The sequence below is a fragment of the Dasypus novemcinctus genome, chromosome 1 (assembly GCF_030445035.2).
Source record: "Dasypus novemcinctus isolate mDasNov1 chromosome 1, mDasNov1.1.hap2, whole genome shotgun sequence".
NCBI classification, from domain to species: Eukaryota; Metazoa; Chordata; class Mammalia; order Cingulata; family Dasypodidae; genus Dasypus; species Dasypus novemcinctus.
The window spans coordinates 12,302,712-12,323,643 of record NC_080673.1 but is presented as its reverse complement, the minus strand read 5'-3'; positions in this window follow the sequence as shown (position 1 = coordinate 12,323,643).

The following is a 20,932-nucleotide window of genomic DNA, read 5'->3' as shown; positions in this document are numbered from 1 at the left end:
TTAGATGTACAATTGTTTGCCTGTGGTGTTTCCACTTCTCATTATTCTTATTCACAAAGAGCTTAGCAAATAATAGATGCTTAGCAAATATTTAATGATGGTGATAAAGAGATGCTTTTTCTTGCTGTTTTTACTCATTATAGACTTTAAACTACTGGATTTTATCTGTTAGAATGTGCTGTTCAGATTTCCAAATTTTAAGCAAATCCTGATTCTTCTGTCTCCTAAACTGGAGTATTTCATTTCATGTATTAATAATGACTTATCCAGAAATCTTCAACAAATGTTGATTACGTGCATGGGAACATTGTCTTTCCTATATTTTACTACTCTTTACATTCATTATATTTTACAGATGAGCAAACAAGGGTACAGAGAAGCAAAATCACTACTCAAGGTCAGATAATCATTAACTGACAAAAATAGGTGTAAACCTGGGTTTTCTCTGTTTAAGTTTAGAGTACCATAGTGTACTAGTTTGCCAAAGGGATGCTGATACAAAATACCAGAAATCCCTTGGCTTTTATAAGGGGTATTTATTTGGGGTAAAAGGTTAGATGTTACAAAGCCCTAAAGAGTCCAACTCAAGGCTGCTTTCTCACCAAAGTCATTTGCCATGTGCTGAAGCAAGATGGTCACTGATCTCTATTAGGGTTCAGCCATCCACTCTAGGTTTCCTCTCTCAGTTGCAGTCTGGCATAGGGCTTGTTTCTCAGGGCTTTCTCTGTCTCCTGGTTTAGGGCTCGTTTCTTTCAGAGCTTTCTATATCAGTCTTGACTCTCTTCCCAAGGACAGCTCTAAGCTATCAGGTGAATGGCTATCTCTCCCCAGGGCCCCAGAATAAAAAATGACTGAGCTCTCTCTTCCAGTGTGCCTTCTTGAGTGAGTGTCCATTTATATCAGCTCACCAAAAGGGCAGGGACTCAACGTGAGTCACGCCTTACTGACATGGCCCAATCAAAACCCTGATCTTAACAGGTAATTTAATCAGGGGCCCTTCAACTAAATCATATATAATCAAAGGGTATCACACACGGGAATAGATTAGTTTACAAACATAATCTTCCACTTTTTGGGATTCACACAAAAAATCTCACATGGTCACACTCTAACTTCTGAATCCCAAAAAGGTTACAATATTCCAGAAAATCTTAAATCACTTCAGTAGCAATGCTAAGTACAAAATCACATCACAATCAGTTATATGAATACAGTTTGTCTGAGGCCAAGTCCTGTCTGGCTGTGGACCTGTGAAACTTAAAAAATAAATTATCTGCTTTCAATATACAAATGAGGCATAGGATAAACATTTGGAATAACACAAGGAGAATTTGGGAGGGAAACATGTTACAGGTCCTCAACAGTTCTAAAAGCCTGCAGGACTTTCTCCTTTTGATTTTAAAGTCTGAGATTCATTCTTAAGAGGATGGTTTCTTCTCCTCAGGGCCTCTTGGGAACCCACCCTTTCCACAGGTTTTCTCAGTGTTCTTTTCTTTGTTCTATTCTCAAGTATCTGGGTGATGACGGAGCTCCAGACCTCACCCTCCAAGAACCGTGGTGACACTTTCCGCAATCTCTGGAGGTAGAATCTCAACCCCTTAGTACGGTGAGGAGGTGGGAACATTCTCCCTAATCTCTGGCATACAGGCAACCTGCCCTCCCTAAGCTAAGGAAAACAGCCCACCCACTCAGAGCAGTGGGGTGATGACCTCACTCTCCCAAACCCATGAGGATCAGGTCCACCTCCCTCAGAACAATGGGGTGGCAACCTCTCTCTCCCTAACCCATAGTTAATGTGCTTTACCCTCTCTGTAGCCTGAGGTTGGAATACTCTCCCTGAACAGTGGACTGGAACATCCACCCTCTTCAAAGCCCAGGGTAGATTCACCCTCTCCATACACATGGGTGGGGTCCCTCTCTTGGCTGGAGATGTCTTAATTCCAGAGCTCAGCTTCCATGACTTTCTTCTTACTGCCATTGTTCCTTCCATCTCTCCCCTCCATCACTTTTAGTACAGACTTACAGTGGTTTTGTTCATATAGATCTTGCAAAAAGCTTATTGGTTTAGCATGCAGGAAGCAGGGGTCCAAACTATCAGACAGTAACAATTTCCATAAGTGTTTCCTGGATAACTGCATTTTCAATCTTGGCTTACAAGTTCCAAGTTTAGTTAATTCCTCAAATGGGGCACTACTCTCTGGGGGCTTGATTTCTAGAAGCTTGGAATTTCTGGGGTCAGTCTCTGGTTTTGCTGTGTCCAACAATTCAGTTCTCACCTTATCTCTTTCCCCTCACATTTTGCTATAATCTGCAAGGAGAAGCCAAGTCACATTCTCCAAGTTTACTTTGGAAAGCTCTTCAGCTAAATGTCCAGCCTCATCATTTTCAAATTTTGCCTTCCATATAACATCAGGAGTCAATTTTGCTAAGTTCTCATCAACATTAAAACTTGGATCACCTTTCCTCCAGTTTTCAATAATTGTTTCATCATTATCTTCTAAGACCTTATCAGAAATAATTTGAGGTTCCATTTTCCTACCAATAGTCTCCTCAAAGCAGTCTAGGATTTTCCATGAAGCATCTCACAATTCCTCCAAACAATATGCCTTACCCACTATAAAACCGTTTCAGCCTTTTTGATGATTACATCAAACTATACCCCACTTTCCTGGTATCAAATTCTTTATCTTCTCTTCCAACATCTTCTTGAGAGGTGCCCGTTTATATCACCTCACCAAGGGGGAGGGGCGCAACCTGAGTCACACATTACTGCTGTGGTTGAATCAAAGCCCTAATCTTAATAGGCAATTTAATTAAGGGCTCCTAAACTGAATCTGATATAATCAAAGGGTATCACACCCAGAGGGACAGATTATTTTATGAACATAATCTTTAATTTTTGGGGATTCACAAAAATAATCTCAAACTGTCACACACAGGAATAATAAAATCACAGTGTTATTTGATTTGCAAGGGAACATTTTCTAATGTATCTCTGAGGGCAATTTCCTGAAGAAATAGGCACTATTTGCATAGAGGGGTGGTATTTCAAAAGGCAGGAATAGTTTGTATGTGTGTGTGTTGGGGGGGTTGCAACCAAAGTGAAAGGAGCAGCATAAGAAAAGTATAGAGACAGGAAGATATATGGAAAATTTACAGGGGTATAATTTATAGTTTGTGTTAAATAATACTGAGGAATTGGGTTTAAAGATTCTAAATTGATTTTATGTTCCAAAAGATCCTAATCAAGGGTAATGAATTTAGACTTTATTTGTGAGGTATTAAGGAGTAATTAAAGATTTTTGATTGTAGGGAAAATATTACTGGAGCTGTGTTTCAGGAAGATTAATATGAAGGATTTGGACCATGAAACACTTGAGAAATCTAGAGTTGGTATAAAATGTTTGCAGTAGTGGAGGCTTTAGATTACGGGTGGCTGAACTTCATTGGTAGCAGTGAGAGAGGGAAAAAGGCACAGATGTGAGATAGGTTGCCTGTAATAGGTAAAGCAGAGAGGAAAAATCACACAGAATTTGAACTTGTATGGCAGGAATGAGGGAAATATAGGTGAAAGAGACTGATTTGCAGTACAAAGTTGAATTTATTTTGAGATACAGTTCTTTTTAGTTGATAGGGTGCAATGTTAGAAAAATCTAGCAGGTGATGCACCTGACAATGTTTGAGAATTTCTATGTCTTTACAAAGTGGTTTTTGTAGTTGATGGGATATTTCAACAGATTACTCAGTCTTTGAGGTCCTGAAAATTTCTACCTTTGTCTCTTTGCTAACACTTATGCTTCCAGGTCATGTTAATTATTTTCTCATTTCCTCATTTTCAAGTTCTAATTAAACCACAAAGAATCCCAAAATCTTTACTCTGTCAAAAAGCTTTCCCACTTCACTTCTAAGTGTTACCTCCCTTTTGAAAAACTTTTGTAGGATTCATTCTTTGTGCAGTTCCTCACAAAATGAGATAAATGTAGTGAATTCTCAAACTGGAATGGATATGGCACTTCATATTTTGCCTGGAAATTTTCTTTTGCATTTTCTGAATGGTTATTTCACATCTTCTTTTTCATGCCACCTCTTACCCAAATGGCTCCCTTGTCTGTCTGCTTGTTGTCTGCTTGCTGTGTCTGCTCATTGTCTGTCTTCTTTAGGAGGCACCAGGAACTGAACACAGGACCTCCCATGTGGTAGGAGGATGCCTGCTCATCGTGTTTGCTCATTTGTCAGCTTGTGTCAGCTTATTGCACCTGCTTGTTGCATCAGCTCATTCCATTTGTGATTACAGCTGCTCATCTCCTTTAGGAGGCACCAAGAATAAAATTTGGGACCTCCCATGTGAGAGGTGGGTGCCCAACTGCTTGAGCCACATCTGCTTCCCTTATATCTTTTTTTTTTTAAGATTTTATTTATTTATTTATTTCTCTCCACTTCCCCCCCACCCCGGTTGTCTGTTCTCTGTATCTATTTGCTGCGTCTTCTTTGTCTGCTTCTGTTGTTGTCAGTGGCACGGCACGGGAATCTGTGTTTCTTTTTGTTGCGTCATCCTGTTGTGTCAGCTCTCCGTGTGTGCGGCGCCATTCCTGGGCAGGCTGCACTTTCTTTCGCGCTGGGCAGCTGTCCTTACGGGGCGCACTCCTTGCACGTGGGGCTCCCCTAAGCAGGGGACACCCCTGTGTGACACGGCACTCCTTGCGCGCATCAGCAGTGCACATGGGCCAGCTCCACTCGGGTCAAGGAGGCCCGGGGTTTGAACCGCGGACCTCTCATGTGGTAGACGGACGCCCTAACCACTGCGCCAAGTCCGCTGCCCCTCATATCTTTTTTAACTCCTCCAATAACATCTCTTCACCCCCAACTCTTCGCTGATGGTCCTGCTTCACATTTTCTGGGAAAGAAAGAGCTATCAGACAATGGTTAACTAGATTAATTAACTAAATTTACCACCTCCAGCCAGATCCACTGATTCACCTGCAATTTTGTGAAGACAGAAAAATTAATCTTACTCCTATCTTTTTGAAACAACCACGTCTTCTTCTTGAGATGATTTTTCTCTTAACTTCTGTGAAATTATCATCTATTTCACTGACCTGTTTTTCCCAGTCTCTTTTGTTCCTCACACTCCACTGTTCTACCTGTAAATATTGATTTGTCTTAAGGCTCATACTTTAAATTTCCTCTTTCTCTAGATTCACTTATTCCTTAGAAAGTCTCATGTAGTTACATGAGTTACATGGCTTTACGACCCACCTATCTGGATTTATATACAATTTCCCTAAGTCCAGGTACAGACATCAAACTGCATAGTTGGCATTAAGATTCCCCAAACTTGTGCCAATATCTTCTTCCTTCCATCAACACAAAGCACTTCCCTAATCATTGGAGAGATAGCAGCTAGCCAAACCTAAGCAAGATCTCTGCTCTCTTTCCATTCGTGTTCTTTCGAGGGAACTCAAAAAATAAACATACCTACAAGTAGATATATAGTATTTCGAATGACAATTAAAACAAAAAGATTTTAAAAAATAGAGCACAGGGGTGAAGGAGAAAGCTGTTATTTTGTAGAGGGTTATGAGGGAAGGAGTCACTGATTTGGTGATATTTGAGCCAGGAGAAAAGGAAGAGTAAGTCATATAAATATCTGGGAAAAGAGCTATGGAGGTTGGAACAACAGTCAGAGGAGAGGCCTCAAGGTGGAATCCGTCCAAGGTAGTAGTCAAGGAACTCCAGAGTCCAGCGTGATGAAAACAGAGTGGGCAGGAAGGCGCAGAAGTCATTGTAATGGCTTTCTATTTCATCTTAAGCCAACAGAGGGTATTGAGTTAAAATCAAAGTTTTTAAGACTTAAAAGTATTACTTTGGTGGTTATGTTTTATAGTTTATGACAAAACATACAATGGCCTTATCCATCAGTGCGATGTTGTGCAGAGCAATTCCAATGTCCCAAAAGTGCCCCATGTTACACCTATTTTCCCCCCTCCCTCCCCTCAGATCCTCTGGTGACCACTGCCTCTATAACAGTGTTACAAGTTTTTCCATTACTAGAACAATAATAAGTCTAGTCCATAGCACATTCCCCCCTATGTTTGTTCATTCCTCAACCTTGAGGATTTGGGGATGGTGATGCCCACTCTGCTTCCAACTGAGAGGGAGCTTGGATTCCCTGGCGCAGATGGGAGACTTGTCCTGCTTGCAGTTGTAGATACTCTCTGTTCTTTAGGATGAGTGTTCTCTATCCTTTTCCTTTTGAGAGTTGTCTTTGGTAACTCAGAAGAACTGGAGAGCAGGTGTTGGCTGCAACTCTGCTGAGATTCAGGGAGCCACCAACATATGAACAGACAGAGGACGTAAGCCTCTGGGATGTGTAATTAACAGGTTGAGTGCTAATTATAGGTTTTATAAGAGGGTAGAAGAAATAATAAATGAGTCTAACTCTGATACATTGGGGACATAGGTTATCACATATGCCAAGGTAATGTCCACCGACAGGGTGTTGACTTCCTGGGGTTGTGCCTTGCCAACAGTGTCCAGATGGCTCCAGAGCCCTCGGGAGCACCCCTGTCTGAGGCTTTGTTTACTGTGGCAGTTAATGAGATCTGTCTGAGATGTCATTATTTACTTTTTGTTCTTTACTTATTTATTCATATATCTGAATTTCTATTTTTTTTCATGAGTATGATGGATGTCTGGCTATTATTCCTGATGATCTCTGTTTCTTCAACTTCCTAATTAATAATCAATATATTTACATAGGTATTTATTACCTATCTAATTTTAGATAAACATCCTTTTAAAATTACAATAACATAGTTAAAAACAAAGGTATGTTTGACTCATTTCAAATAAGTTAGAGAAACATATCCTAAATCTTCAATATTGGGAAAAATAAAAGAAACCAAAATGAAAAGGAAAAAAGTTTTCCATATAGCCATTGATAGTCAGTTTCCCAATTCATATACCTTACTGTAGACATACAGTTGTGGAGTAACAGCAGTATATACTCATGAGAATAATACAATTCATAGGGTTAAGACATGAGATCTGCTACCATTGGAAAGTCCCTTTCAGTAAATACATGATGAACTGAAATTATATGCAATATTTTGTGTTAAGGGCATGGTTTTGGAAGAAAAGGGCTACATTGCTTTCTTCATATTCTGAAAGAAACCTATAATCTGAAAACACTGCAAACTACTTTAACATACAACTTTAAAATAGATTCCACATTTCTTCTAAATATAAGCCCACTGGTAACTTAAAAAAATAAATTTATATTCAGAGTATACTGAGGCTAAGGGAACAAAAAGAATAAGACTTAAATTCTTATAGAATTTCAACAACATATTATGAAAGAAGCAAGATTAGAATTATTAGAACATTAAGCAATCAGATTATGTAAGGAGTTGAGCATAAGGTCAACCCTCAGTATCCTATATGTTACTATTTTCATTTTTCTTTTAGAAAAAGGACTAAAGTTTTACTTTATTGATTTTAGAAGAACATCCCCAGTAACTATAGTACAATGGAACAAAGTCTTTTTAAATAAAATAGATGATGCACAGTGCTTCAAGATCTGACAAATTTTGCTTCTCTGTCTCTTAATAGAAAGTTTGGAGTGGCATTTTGGAGTATAATGGAGGGATAAGTATCTTCGGCTAACAGTCAAAATGTGAATAGGACAAAATGTAATGCTTGAGTCACTGCACAATTGGTAAATCTTTTATTAAGATAAGCATTTTTCTGCACTTTACTCTTAAGGGAATACATGTCTTCAGAATTACATTAAAATTTTTAGGCATTAAACACCGTGAAATATTTGTTTTTTTGGAAATCAAGCTCAATTTTATAACACGTTCCTTTGGAAGATATTTAGTTTCAACTTTACATTACTTTGAAAGAACAGTCCCAATTTACAAGTCATTATTTTAACATAGTGACTAAAGCACTGAAACTAGTGTTTGTCAAAGCAACACGAGGTAGAGCAGTGCCTGAGCTTGTTCATTCATTAAATTTCATAATAACATACCAGCTGCTTTAGCTGTTTGTCTTTAAATGTCTTCTTTGGGGACTGAGTGCTGAAAGCCCATTCTTCTTTGGTTAAATTAAGCACTTTCATAATCCAATTTTTTTCCAACAATATATTTGACTATATTTTTGGAAGTTCTTTATCTTAAAAATTTTAAATAGATTAATGTAACATTTTAAAATGTTTATCTTGGTTTCTTTATAATATACTATAAGGTTTTTAAACTTAATTCCTATAAATAGATCTATCTAACTTATTTTGACTAATGAATAAGATATTTTTGTCGGGAAACTAAACAAAAAGAATACAAAGAAACAAAATATTTAATATGCAAAAATTGCCAGTGAAAATTGTGTCTTAACCTTCAGCTCTAGTACCATGGAGAAAACACCTACCTAGGTTTTTAAAGTAAACTTCAGTGGACACTGTGTAATTTGATGTTATTTCCTTTTTAAATATGAACAGTGGTCTTGCTGCAACATGGAAATATATGAAAAACAGGACCAACTCTCCTGGCTAGTGCCTTGAAATCATCTATATTGATGATTGAAGGTCTTTTTCTGAATATTCTCTAATGGACCTTCAATCAGAAATAAATGATTTGGCAGATGAACGTTTCCACTCGATTTCATATACTGTATTTCAGAATTTTTGTTGCTGGATTTCTTTTCCAATTTTTAGTAGATAATAGCAGCTGTAGAATTAATTAACGTGCATGAATTTCTGAGCCAAAAGAGCATGAAAAACAGAAAAAATAACACCTAGTTTTATTTATTTAGCCAAATGGAATATTTAGAGCAGTGCCAAAAATTGTTTAGAGCAAGAAAAAAGATGGAAAATTCTCTAAGCAACTGAAATATCCATTAAAAGACCATTAATTACTGAATTTGTTAGCAAAAAGCATGAGAACCTTTGTTGTAGATTTTTCAAAATTTTCTGTACATAGGATCATGTCATCTACAAAGAGTGAAAGTTTTACTTCCTTTCTAATTTGGATGCATTTTATTTCTTTTTTTCTTATTGTTCTGGGAAGAACTTCCAGTGTAATATAAAATAACAGTGGTGTCAGTGGCTGTCCTTGCCTTGTTCTGATCTTAGAGGGAAAGTTTTCAGTCTTTCACCAGTAAGTATGTTAGTGGTGGATTTTTTCCTCTAAATCTTTTTTCATATTGAGGAAATTTCCTTCTTTCCTAGTTTTCTAAGTGTCTTCATCAAGAAGTCGCATTAGATTTTGTCAAATGCTTTTTCCCCATCATGTGCTTTTGCCCTTTTCTATTAATGTGGTGCACGACTTTAACTGATCTTCTATTGTGGAAGCACCCTTGCACACCTGGGATAAAACCTACTGGATCATGGTGTATAATTCTTCTAATGAGCTGCAAGATTTACTTTACTGTTATTTTGTTGATGACTTTTGCATTTCTATTCTTAAGGACCAGAAAGCATCACACATGAATTTTACGAAACATCCCAAGAAGAATTAACACCAAATCTGCTCAAACACCTCCAAAAAGTTGAAGAGGAAGGAGCACTCCCCAACTCCTTGAATGAGGCCCACCTCACTCTAATATCAAAGTCATATAAAGATACGACACTGAAAGGAAATTTGGAAAGAACTTTCTTAAGCCCAGGCTCTGATATGCTGTTACTTCTGCCAGGGCTCATATTTCCTTCTGTTTCTAAGCAGGGAATGTGGGAGATCCTGAAGCCTGAGTAAGAGCCAAGAAGTTCAAGGGAGAACAAAGACATCCTTAAATGAGATAAGAATTGAGTGAAATGTCCAAACGGAGAGGAATAAGTACATTTAAGGAAAGCAAGAGATGAAGTCAGGGGCTGCAGTATCTGTTAGGCTACACAGTTGAAAAAGTAAAGTATAGTTGCCGAATTTATCCTTGGGGAAATATGACAGGGCATCTCTGAGGGAGCGTGCCAATGAAAATGTGAGGTGTTTATGTGTGTGAGTGTTGTGCATGTTTTTGTTTTCTGTTTATTTTGGTGTATCTACAAGGCTGCTTTTGTGGGTTTAGAAGCTTTCTGTATTTGATGATTATTTAACATTTTAAACGCAGGGGCAACTTTTGAAAATGCACTTCTAGCCCACAAATCCTTACAAGGAAATGTTTTATCTATTTTTCATTTTATAAAGAAATGTTAAGTGCTTTTGAAAAAAAAGTCTTGTTTCTAGTTATTTCCATGTAGTTGTCATCAAAGATATTTTGATAAACCCTTTTCTTTCTGTCATCTTAGATTTTTCTCATTCTGAATTGAACTCTTATTTCAAGGAATACTTCTAACTTGAAAAAAGATTATTCGATGTGACTATATCATTAATCAGTGCCACACGTTTAGGTGTTAAGTAACATTTTAACCATGAACTTTGGATTACAGATTTGTGTAACAACTCATTAGGGTTTGACAAACACTTGCTCAGCATTACATCTTGAATTTAAACTTGGAATTTAATTATTTAATTGGGTGTTAATTCAAGATGTTTATTATTGAGAACTCTTTTCTCTCTAATAAACCACATGTATGAACTAGAACAGGAAATTGGCCTTTTTCCCAGTTATACACAGTGTGTCATCAGATATCAACTCGATGAACTTAAAAGTCTTATAAAATAATCAATACTGATATACCAACTTTTATTTTAAAAATAGTTTCAGAGTAAACAAAATCTATTAAGTGATCTAGTTCTGCTTCAGGTCATCAATTTTGAATGGAGCTAGATGATTCTTACCTAACTTCTGGTGTGTTCTTTCTATTGTTTTCTGATACTTTCCTCAATTCTCCTTTCCCTGCTTTCTCTACTTTTTTTCTTTAGGTTTGCGCCTAGAGTGACATCCACAGAAGAACAAATGCCTGGCCATTTGGGAAATAGGAAGCAAAAAATGAATTTCTAATTGTTTCATAAAATCTTTAAGAGGCATTTAATCACTGCCCAGATCTGATTTGTGAGAGCTTTCCCTGGATCAGATGGGTAGTACCTGCACAGATAAGGTAAGACAGGTGGGGAGGAGAGGGACAAGGTAATGCTTCTGCAAGTTAATAGCCAACAAACAAAGTAAAACTAAACTAAACTAAAACAAAAACAAAATACGCTAAGCTTATCTATGTGAAATAAGTCCCAGGTAATATTCTCCTCTATTTTTATCCAGTCTGATCTTTCCTGTATCTCCCAAAATGAAGAGTTCATCAAACATCGAAATGGGATCCTGACCCTAAAATCTGCTCCTGTGCCCTCAAGACTCCCACCATTAAATATTTATTCTTTCGGGAGTCCCTGGTTAAGATCACATACCTCCGGTCAAGGCAACCTGCCATAACGTTGTCATCTAACACTTTGGCAGGAACTCACTTCTGCCTGGGGACCTTCCCCCTCCTTGGGGGTGATTGCTACTCTATCCTCAGGTCTGATTTGGCCCTCCCTGTTCCCCTGCCCTGGACTAATGCGGAAGGTTATGTCCCCCCATTTTCCACCCTCCTAACTCCCTGTGCTTTTTCCTTGTTTCACTCATCCTAGTGTAATGCAACGATATTCGCATGTCGCATTCCTGCAGCTGTGGCTGGGCGCTACAGTTGATGAGGGGCTGCGGGTTCTCCCTGTCCTTCCCCATGCCCCAGCACCTAGCACACTGGGATGCACCGTGGTGTTGACTGCAGCTGAAATGAAGCTAGGGGTTTGGGCGAGGAGGGCCAGGGGCACAAAAGATCAGAGCAGAGGGTTCCCACGCCCTCCTGACCTTAGCTCCTCCTTTCTCTCCTCTCCTGGGGCATGGTTAATGGCCCAAGGGACCCACCGGGCAGCCCTAGGATTTAGGGGAGGGAGCCGCTCAGCTGGAGGAAAGAGGTGGGCGGGCGATCCTGGCTGCCTCTGGCTCCCTGCCCTCTCCCGCCCCTTTTCCAGAATGGGACTGTGAGCGCCTGGTTCTGGGCCAAGCCTCAGGTGAGGTGACCCCTTTCCAGACGTTCCTTAGTAATTAAGATGGAAGATGTTTGTGGTTGACAAACTTCGGTTTGTCAGTGAACAAAATCTTCAGGCTACCCATGATCTATCAAATGCCAAACTGGCATTTTGGAAAGCACAAACATGTTTTTCAGAGTTCTATTAATTACCTATTGATAGGCTATTCTACCTTTAGAATAGAGGTCTATTAATAAGCTATTCTACCTTATTGCTATGATCAAGAATTATTTCTTATGTGAGAAAGCTTGGAGCTTTAGCTTAACCTTCTTGCTTATACTGGTTAGTGGTGACCTACTCAGTGTCCATTCAACTTTTGTCTTCTTCCTGACAGAATTCTGATTTAGTGTAAGCATCAACTGTATAACCAGGAGTTCTTTATGTTAACTCTCATGTAAAATACCATGTTTATTAAAAGACAAGCAATAAAATTGTGCTAATTTGAAGCTTACATAGATATTAAATCTCAATAGTAATGACAGGAATAGTTTGCAATGTAGATAAAGATATTCAAGGGGAAGGAGAAGCATTTTAACCCTGACACTTTTAGAATCACCAGCATGTGGTGATAATGAACGGGGGATTGACCTTTAGGTGTTTTTAAAGTCTATACGATCAGCACATCTCTTTCCTGTCCATACCCCTAGACAGCCACTCCACTGCCCACTAGGTATGCCAGTGTAGAGCCGAAACAGAGGCTAGATGGTCTCAGTGATGTCCACTGAGCAGTGAGTTGATCAACACTGGAATCACACGACTCTGAAATTGCTATTTTATTAGGCAATTAAGCATCCTTCCTTTTTAAACAATTTTCAATGGAGTTTTATTTAGCCTGAAGATGAAGGCAATAGTGCTTCATAAAATTTTAAAATTTAAGAGATGACATAGTCTCACCTATTTTTCTTAAACATAATGAATATTATCAATTTCAATAAATATTACTAATGCTTTACTTCACATCACTTTTGATCTATGATGTTGATACTAAGATCTATGATACTATTACTTTTCTAATAATGATTACTATTTACTACTTTTCTTATTCTGGGATTATCCCTTGTCTTTATATGTGTTTGCTTTATTCATTTAAATATTTATATACAGTAAAATTCAGTCTTTGGGGCATAAAATTCTATAAGTTTTGAAAAATACCTATCATCATGTAGCCATATCACAGTCAAGATACAGAATAGATCCATCATTGCCTCCTTTCAGTCAACACCCCTTTACCCCAGCCTTTAGTTACTACTGATCTGTTTCCGTTTCTATGGTTTTGCCTTTTTCAGAATGTCGTATAAGAACTTATACAGTAAGTAGACTTAAAATAAGACTTCATCACTCATTTTAATGCATTGTAATTCATCCACATACATTCCCTTTTATTTTTGAGTGGTATTCTGTTGTGTGGTGGTGGTGAATGAAGCCCCTATAAACATTGGCTTATAGCTTTTTGTATGGTACATAAGATTTTATTATAAATAATTAGGAGTGGGATTGCTGAGTCATATAATAAGTGTATGTTTAACTCTGAGAATTATCAAACTCTTCTCCAATTTCCCTCTACAATTTTTTCATTACCAACAACAATATATGAGATACCCAGTCCCTCTGCATCCTTGACAGCAGGTGCTATTTTGCTAACAGAGATAAGCAAAGCTTTCGAGAAATTATAATTTAACCACATCCATTATTTGGAGGTTTCAATATTTTTAGGATGTCAGTGTCCTCTACATAATATACAGATTTAGTGACATCTTAGCCAAAGGACAGAAGTGTTTTTTTAAATAAAGGACATAAGTTTTTGACAAGGTGTTTCTAAAATTTATATGGAAATAGAAATGGCAAAGAATAGCAAGAACAATGAGAAAGGACTTGTTCTATAAGATAAAAATACTAATATTAAAGCTACAGTACTTTATCATTTTATCATACCAATGGATAAGAACAAAGGAAACTGTAAAGCTTTAAAATTGTTATATTTTGCAACATTTTAATGCTGTATAATATTCCATGTACAGACTACATTCCCTACTTTTGGATATAGGGTATTTTCTAATGTTTTTAGAATATGAACAATTCTAAGAGCAATCTAGTAGCTTGGTCAACTGATACATTAGTAATTATTTGCTTGAAGTATATTCCTACATGTAAGAATATTGTATGACAATAATGCAGAATTATGTCTTTTGATAGTGATTACCAAATGGGGGTCCAGAATATTTGTACCAATTTCCATTCCCATCAGTGATATATGAGCAGGCTTGTTTTTCACACCCACTGTAACGTTCATTTTTATGCTTTGTTACTTTAACCAATTTTTATAAGCTAAATGACATCTTGTTTTAATTTGCATAATGCTTATTTTTCAGGACTTATTTTCAAAACTTTCTTTTTTTTTGAGCATTTATTTTTCTTTATTGTATATTTTGAAGATACATAGATCACAAAAAATGTTACATTAAAATATATAAGAAGCTCCCACATACCCCACACCACACCACCAAAAAACTTTCTTGCAACATATATTTACTACTGCTCCAATTTAAAAGTTAACCTTTCTATTCTGTATACTGTTTGTCATGCTTAATTTGGAATGTTTGGAAGGTTAAATTTTTCTCTACTAAGGCTACAATTTGAAATATTTATCAGGCTTTTTAATTTTATGAACCAATCAACTATAAGAATAAAATCAGAATTGACAAAAGATTGTCAATTAAGGTGCCATTACCTTGTCAAATTGACATAAAATGCAAAACAAATAAAAATCCTGGTTAATTTAACCATCATTTTCAAGGATATTTTTGCACACAACAAAAATTGTGAAGACATATATCTCAGTTTGTCAAAGGTGCTGCCACAATAGACTAGCTGGCTTACACGCCAGAACTGCATTGCCCCTTGTTCTGAAGGCTAGAAGTCAACGTGGGCAGGGTCACGCTTCTTCTTCGAGGAGAGGATCTGTTCCAAGGCTTTGGCGTGTGGCTAAAATATCGTGGCAGTCGCTTGCTTGCGGCTGCATCACGCGAGCTCTGTCTCTGTAACGTGGCTGTCTGTTTCTCTCTCTGTCTACACTTCCTCTCCTTATAAGGATGGCAGTCCTATGAGATTAGGGTCCCCCCTAGTCCGGTTTGCCTTCTCTCAACTAACAGCATCTTCCAATAACCTACTGACAAGTCGGTTTGCATTCACCGGGCCAGGGGTTAGGACTTCAGCATGCGTATTGGGAGGCACAGTTTCAATCTATGACAACACAACCTCATATTAAAGGATTTTCCATGACATTGAGTTAAGATAGCTTTACGAATATTTACTATAATTTTCCTTGTTTTCTTTCATACTTTGTCAAACAACTGAACATTTCATTGGGGACTAGTTATCTTTCTCAGATTGGCAATGATCTCAGCACAATTATGCTGCTGTTCATTGTCACATTCTCACAAAGGCAGGCCTTTTGAGAGGAGGTGATGCTGTGGGGAGAACTGCTAGTTTCCTTTAGGTGTTGTCGCTGCAATTTAGTGATATATATGGGGCGGGCTGTGGTCAATCCTAGCTGCTTATGATTGTGTATATTTATTCTTAGCATTGTCATTATGGCCTCTGAGTCATTAAGAAAAGTCTAAATGCCATTGGATCCTAAATTTAGATCTCTAAATAACCAACAATGCTAACTAAGAGAGCAAAGCCTGAGCTGGGAGAGAACCTCACTCTTCAAGCTTCAGTTGACAACTCCCTTGGATAGCAGTCTTAAAAAAGGTTTTACTTCCCAAAATGCTTTATCAAAGACTACAGATGCAGAAGAAGGAACTGCTTAGCAGAATTTATCTCCATTCCTGCTTTTAAATTTCACTAACGGAGATGTCTAAGCACTTTGAGTATCCTGTTGCTTTCCACAGATATTTCCAGCTTCTGTCACTTAACAAGAGAGAGCAAGTATATTTTCCAATGCTAATTGCTTGTCACTCTCTATGATTAGCAAAGTCTTTATAGACAAAAGTAAACATATTTCTGGCTACTGCTTTTTATCCACAGCTTTTATCTGGCGTAATGCCAATACAAATTCTCCTCCTACAGCTTTCTGAATGATTCACGAGTGTTGTGTCTCATGCCAAAACCAACATGAAAATAAAGCACAGACTATTCTCTTTGGGTTGATAGAGCAGTAATAGAGTGCTGTTTTTCTTCTGTCTTCATTTAGCCTTGCATTTATGCACTTAGACTCAAGCACCTCCAGTCAAATTTTGCTTTGTAACATAGGCTTTATGTGCCATTGGATGTTCCTTTGGCATTAAAATGTGTACTGCAAGGAGCAGCTGTAGATTCTTAGTAAGCATTTATTCAAATGTAAAAAAATTTTCCCTACACATTTTCCTTTCTTTAAGATTAGTTAATTACCAGCCTAGCCCAGTGCTAGCCCAGTGATGGGCACATACAAGGTGCACAATCAATATTTGCTCATAAACTAGAAGCCATTTTACAAAAGTTCACAGGATAGGAGTTTATTTGCTCAGTAATGTCATATAAACTAGTTTTTACCCATTTCAAAAAGACACTCTAAACACCTACAACCAAAAAAGTACAATTCCTTCACTATGATAAGATTTCACTCTTGGGGCAGTGTTTTCTATGCTAGGTCAGTAAAAGAGCATTTGGAAAAGATTTAAACTTACCTGAAATTACGTAGCTTTTTGGCAATCAAAGAGCAAGTCTATTAAAAAGTCAGTCGCAAACCGGGAGTAAGTGTTCTTCCAGTTGAGTATCCGCTTCCCGAAAACCACAAGAAAAGTTATTCCAGTTGCTCTAAATGGAGTTCTAATGTTTAGCAAAACCTACAATATTTTTAAACTTGAAGAATGTAATGGATTTTTCAAAGAATTAAACAATTCAGAGTAAATGCCTCCGGCCTGGAAGAAGATTAGATGGCTATTCCACGAACAGCCCCATGCATAGCTAGATCAAGTAGTTATTTCCATTTGAGGGGAGAATATCTTCCTTTCAAAGAATGGGTGCTCTCAAGATGAGCAATTTCCTCAACATTGGATCCTTGTAGCTAGTCAAGATCTGGCATAGAGCCTCCTCTATGGGGGCCGAAGACCCCACACAGCAGGGAGGATCTGCAGCTGCCCTGCCTCCCCAGTGCTCCCTGCTCTTGTGAAGCGGGGAGAGGGGTCAGTTAGAGCGCCTTGTAAACCTGCATCATATGGCAGTATTGGAGCTGATATGCCTTCCGTTTCCAGGTGGGAAATTCCCTTGAATATGGAATTGAGGTATAGTGCTTGGCTATGTTTATTAGTTTCATATTAATTACTTAGATCTATTTAGTTCATGATAAGGAAATAAATACTAAATGCCACACAAATACCCTGATGTGCCTCACTATCTAAAGAAATGATTTTTCTTTCCACTCCCTATTCCTGAGCCATCCTCTAAAAGCATCTGAACTGAACATGGAAAATACCACTTGCTTCTCAGGGTGGTTCAGTTGCAGGTCAGAATAAGACAGCGAAAATCCCTGCCTGTAGCAGCTTATAGTTTCTGGGTTATGTCTTCCAGATGCCAAAATCGCTTTTAAACTGACCCCTGATTTTTGAGGTTTTGTGACATTTTACACGAATGCATGCCATTTTATACTAAAATACTTTAATTAAATTACAGGTAAAATGGATTTCTAAGAGAGAATGTCCATTTTCTCTTTTCTGTATGCCACGGACCAGATGGGAGCAAAGACGGTCCTGAAATATGAAACATATTTTCTTTCAATGGTAGAAAGTCTGCTCCTTTTACAAGCAAGAGAGGGATGCAAGAAAAGCCCGTCTGGCTTGAATACTGGGTCCACTGCGTCCTACTGTGTGAGCTGGAGAAGTCCCTTAGCTACACAGTCTCTTGGCTTCTTCATCTAGTAAATGAGGCGATGACTCTGTTACTCTCTTGGTGTTGCTGGGCTGACTGAGTGAGACAGTGAGTGGAAAAGCCTACCAAAATATCTGATGCATAGGTCTTCAGCTAAGGCTTTTATCATTTTAATGTGATGCTGCATGGAGCATTGAGTGCAGTGGGATAAAATGGAACTGTACTCATTTGTCACTGTCCAAAACGTATTCTTAAATAAAATTTCATTGAACTTTATCATTCACACATGCACATACGTAAACAATGAGTGTATAGTAAAAGTTGTGAATTTACTAAACAAACATGCATATCCTCATACAAGGCTCCCGGAATTCACCTCCTCACAACCAACACCTTGCATTGTTGTGAAACATTTGTTACAAACATGAAAGAGCATTGTCAAAATATGACTACTGAGTATAGCCAATAGCTTACATTTGTTGTATTTTCCCCAACCCACTCAATTATTAACACCATATATTAGTATTACATATTTATTATCGTTCATGAGAGAACATTCTCACATTTTTCCTATTGACCACAGTCCATCATCTACCACTGGACTCCCTGTGTTACACAATCCCATGCTTTGAACAAGTCATTCATAGTAAAAACTCAGCAGCTCTCATTTTCATCCCAGAGTTGTGCTGTCATTACCGCAGTTTTAGAATTTTTTTCTTACTCCAAAAAGAAAAATCCCATATCCCCTGTACCCTTCTATTTTTGATTCTTAGTATTGAAATAATATCTTCTTGCCATTGCTGCAAAATCTTACAATATTACTTTTAACTCTTGTCCATAAGTTCCATTAGTTGTAACTTTCCTGGGTATCACCATTTTCTTAGAAATTTGTAAAGGAAGAGTATTATTATATTTACACTATTAACCACATTCTTCATCTACCATTGAAACCCCTATGTTACACATTCCCTAGAGTATTCTCTAGTTTCCTTTCAATTGACATTTATGTCCAGAAACTACCACCAAATGGTATTTTTGTACCTTCTTGGTTCTAGACATTGTGCTGAAAACTTGGATATTAAAAAAAAGTAATAAAAATCATATATTCAAAGGATAGTATAGGAGAGTAATATTAAACAGTTACTTAATGTAAAAATATTATAACTATTATAGTGGAAAGAAATGCAGAATTATTTTTTGTTAATTTTATTTTAAATTATTGAACTTTGTGCCTGTTTGAGTTCATACCAAAGGGAATTTAAGGTCTACCCCAGGTTATTTGTGGGAAAATGTATTAACCTAACCATACGCCCGTGCTTGCAATAAAAGCCTACAAAGCAAAGGACTGTAGGTCTAACATTTAGGAGACATTTAAAAAAAGATTCTGTTAAACACAAGAGCTTCCTGTCTTTCTAAGGCTTAGATGACTCAGTCATGTCAGAACCATATGAACGTTTATGCAATGATTATTTTTCTTGCTTTCTGATTCCTCTGTATTATAATTCTATTTTTTTAAAGTTTATCTAATAAAAACTTCTAGAAAATTTTAATATTAGAATTTGTGCTTTCGTATCCGAATTGTAAACATGATGAAAGATGCCTAAAGAAAACAAATTATTTTATTCAATTTTCCAGAGTGAGAAACTTTTGGATACAGATGTTAAGAGGAAGGATAACTTTATGCAATTTGTGGAAAAGATTAGTTTTACCACGATTATCCCAAATTCTTGTTAGGTATAGAGTCGTCATCGCATCAATGATGAATGGAATAAGACTCAACCTATTCCCTGGCTTTCTCTTTTTTATATATAATACAAACCATAATCTCTTTAATACTGGCTTTGACAGTATTTGAAGTGGTTTTTTAAAAACTTTATTCTTAAAGAAGTTTTAGATTACAGAAAAAGTTACATAGAAAATATAGGGGATTCCCATATATCCCACCATATCCCTCTTCACATTATCCCTTATTAATAACATCTTACTTGAGTAAGGTATATTTGTTAAAATTGATGGAGCAGTATTGAAGCATTGCTACTAACCATGGTCTATAGTTTACTTTACGGTTTACACTTTGCACCATAAAATTTTATAGGTTTGGACAAAATGTATAATGGCTTGTATCTATCATTGAAAAATCATGCAGGACAATTACGAAACCCTAAAAATGCCTCCACGTCACATCTCTTCTTCCCTCAAAACCTCTGGTAACCATTATCTTTATATCAATGTTACAAGTTCTACTGTTACTACAATAATATAATAGGTCTACTTTGCTCCATGACTGCGTTTCCCACTTACGTTTGCTCCTTCCTCGATCTTGCTGGTTTTAAGATGGTGATGCATGCTCTGCCTCAGATGAGAGGGAGCTTAGATCTTATGAGGCATCTGTCTCATAAGATGGAGGGGACTGCCGTGCTTGCAGTTGTAGATACTGTTTTTTGTGATAGATGTTAACCATCCTCATCATTTCGTTAGTTGTACTGGCCAAGTCCGATGAACTGGAGAATAGGTGTTGGCTGCAACTCTGCTGAGGTTCAGGGTTTAACTGGCAAATGAAAAGCAAAAAAATTAAGTCTCTGGAACATATATTTAATAGGGGTTGTGCTGCTTATAGGTTCAAATTAAAGGGTAGAAGGATCATGTGTAGGGAAATTATAAATAAGCCTAATTCTGTTCACTGGGAAAATACATTATTATATATTCCAAGACAAGGCCCGCAGGTGGGGTATGATTTCATGGGGTTGTGTGCCCTGCCTGTAGAGTCCAGATGTCTTTAGAGCCTTCAGGAGCACCCCTGTCTGAGGATTTGCTTACAGTGGCAGTTAGTTAGAGCTGCTTAAGAGATGCACAAGCATAACTTCGCAAAGGACCTCTCAACTCACTTTGAATCTCTCAGCCATAAAAACTATTTTGTATTTAAAAATTCCCCCTTTTTGTCAAGGTCTTTTTCCAAATGCATCACTGGTAATAAACCATAGAAGTTCATCCATGGGACTTATGTGCCATGTGGGGGGAAAATAATGAGTTTATTTGCTGAGTTTGGATTAGAAAGAGGCCTCATTTGAGTAACAAGGAGATTGTTAGTA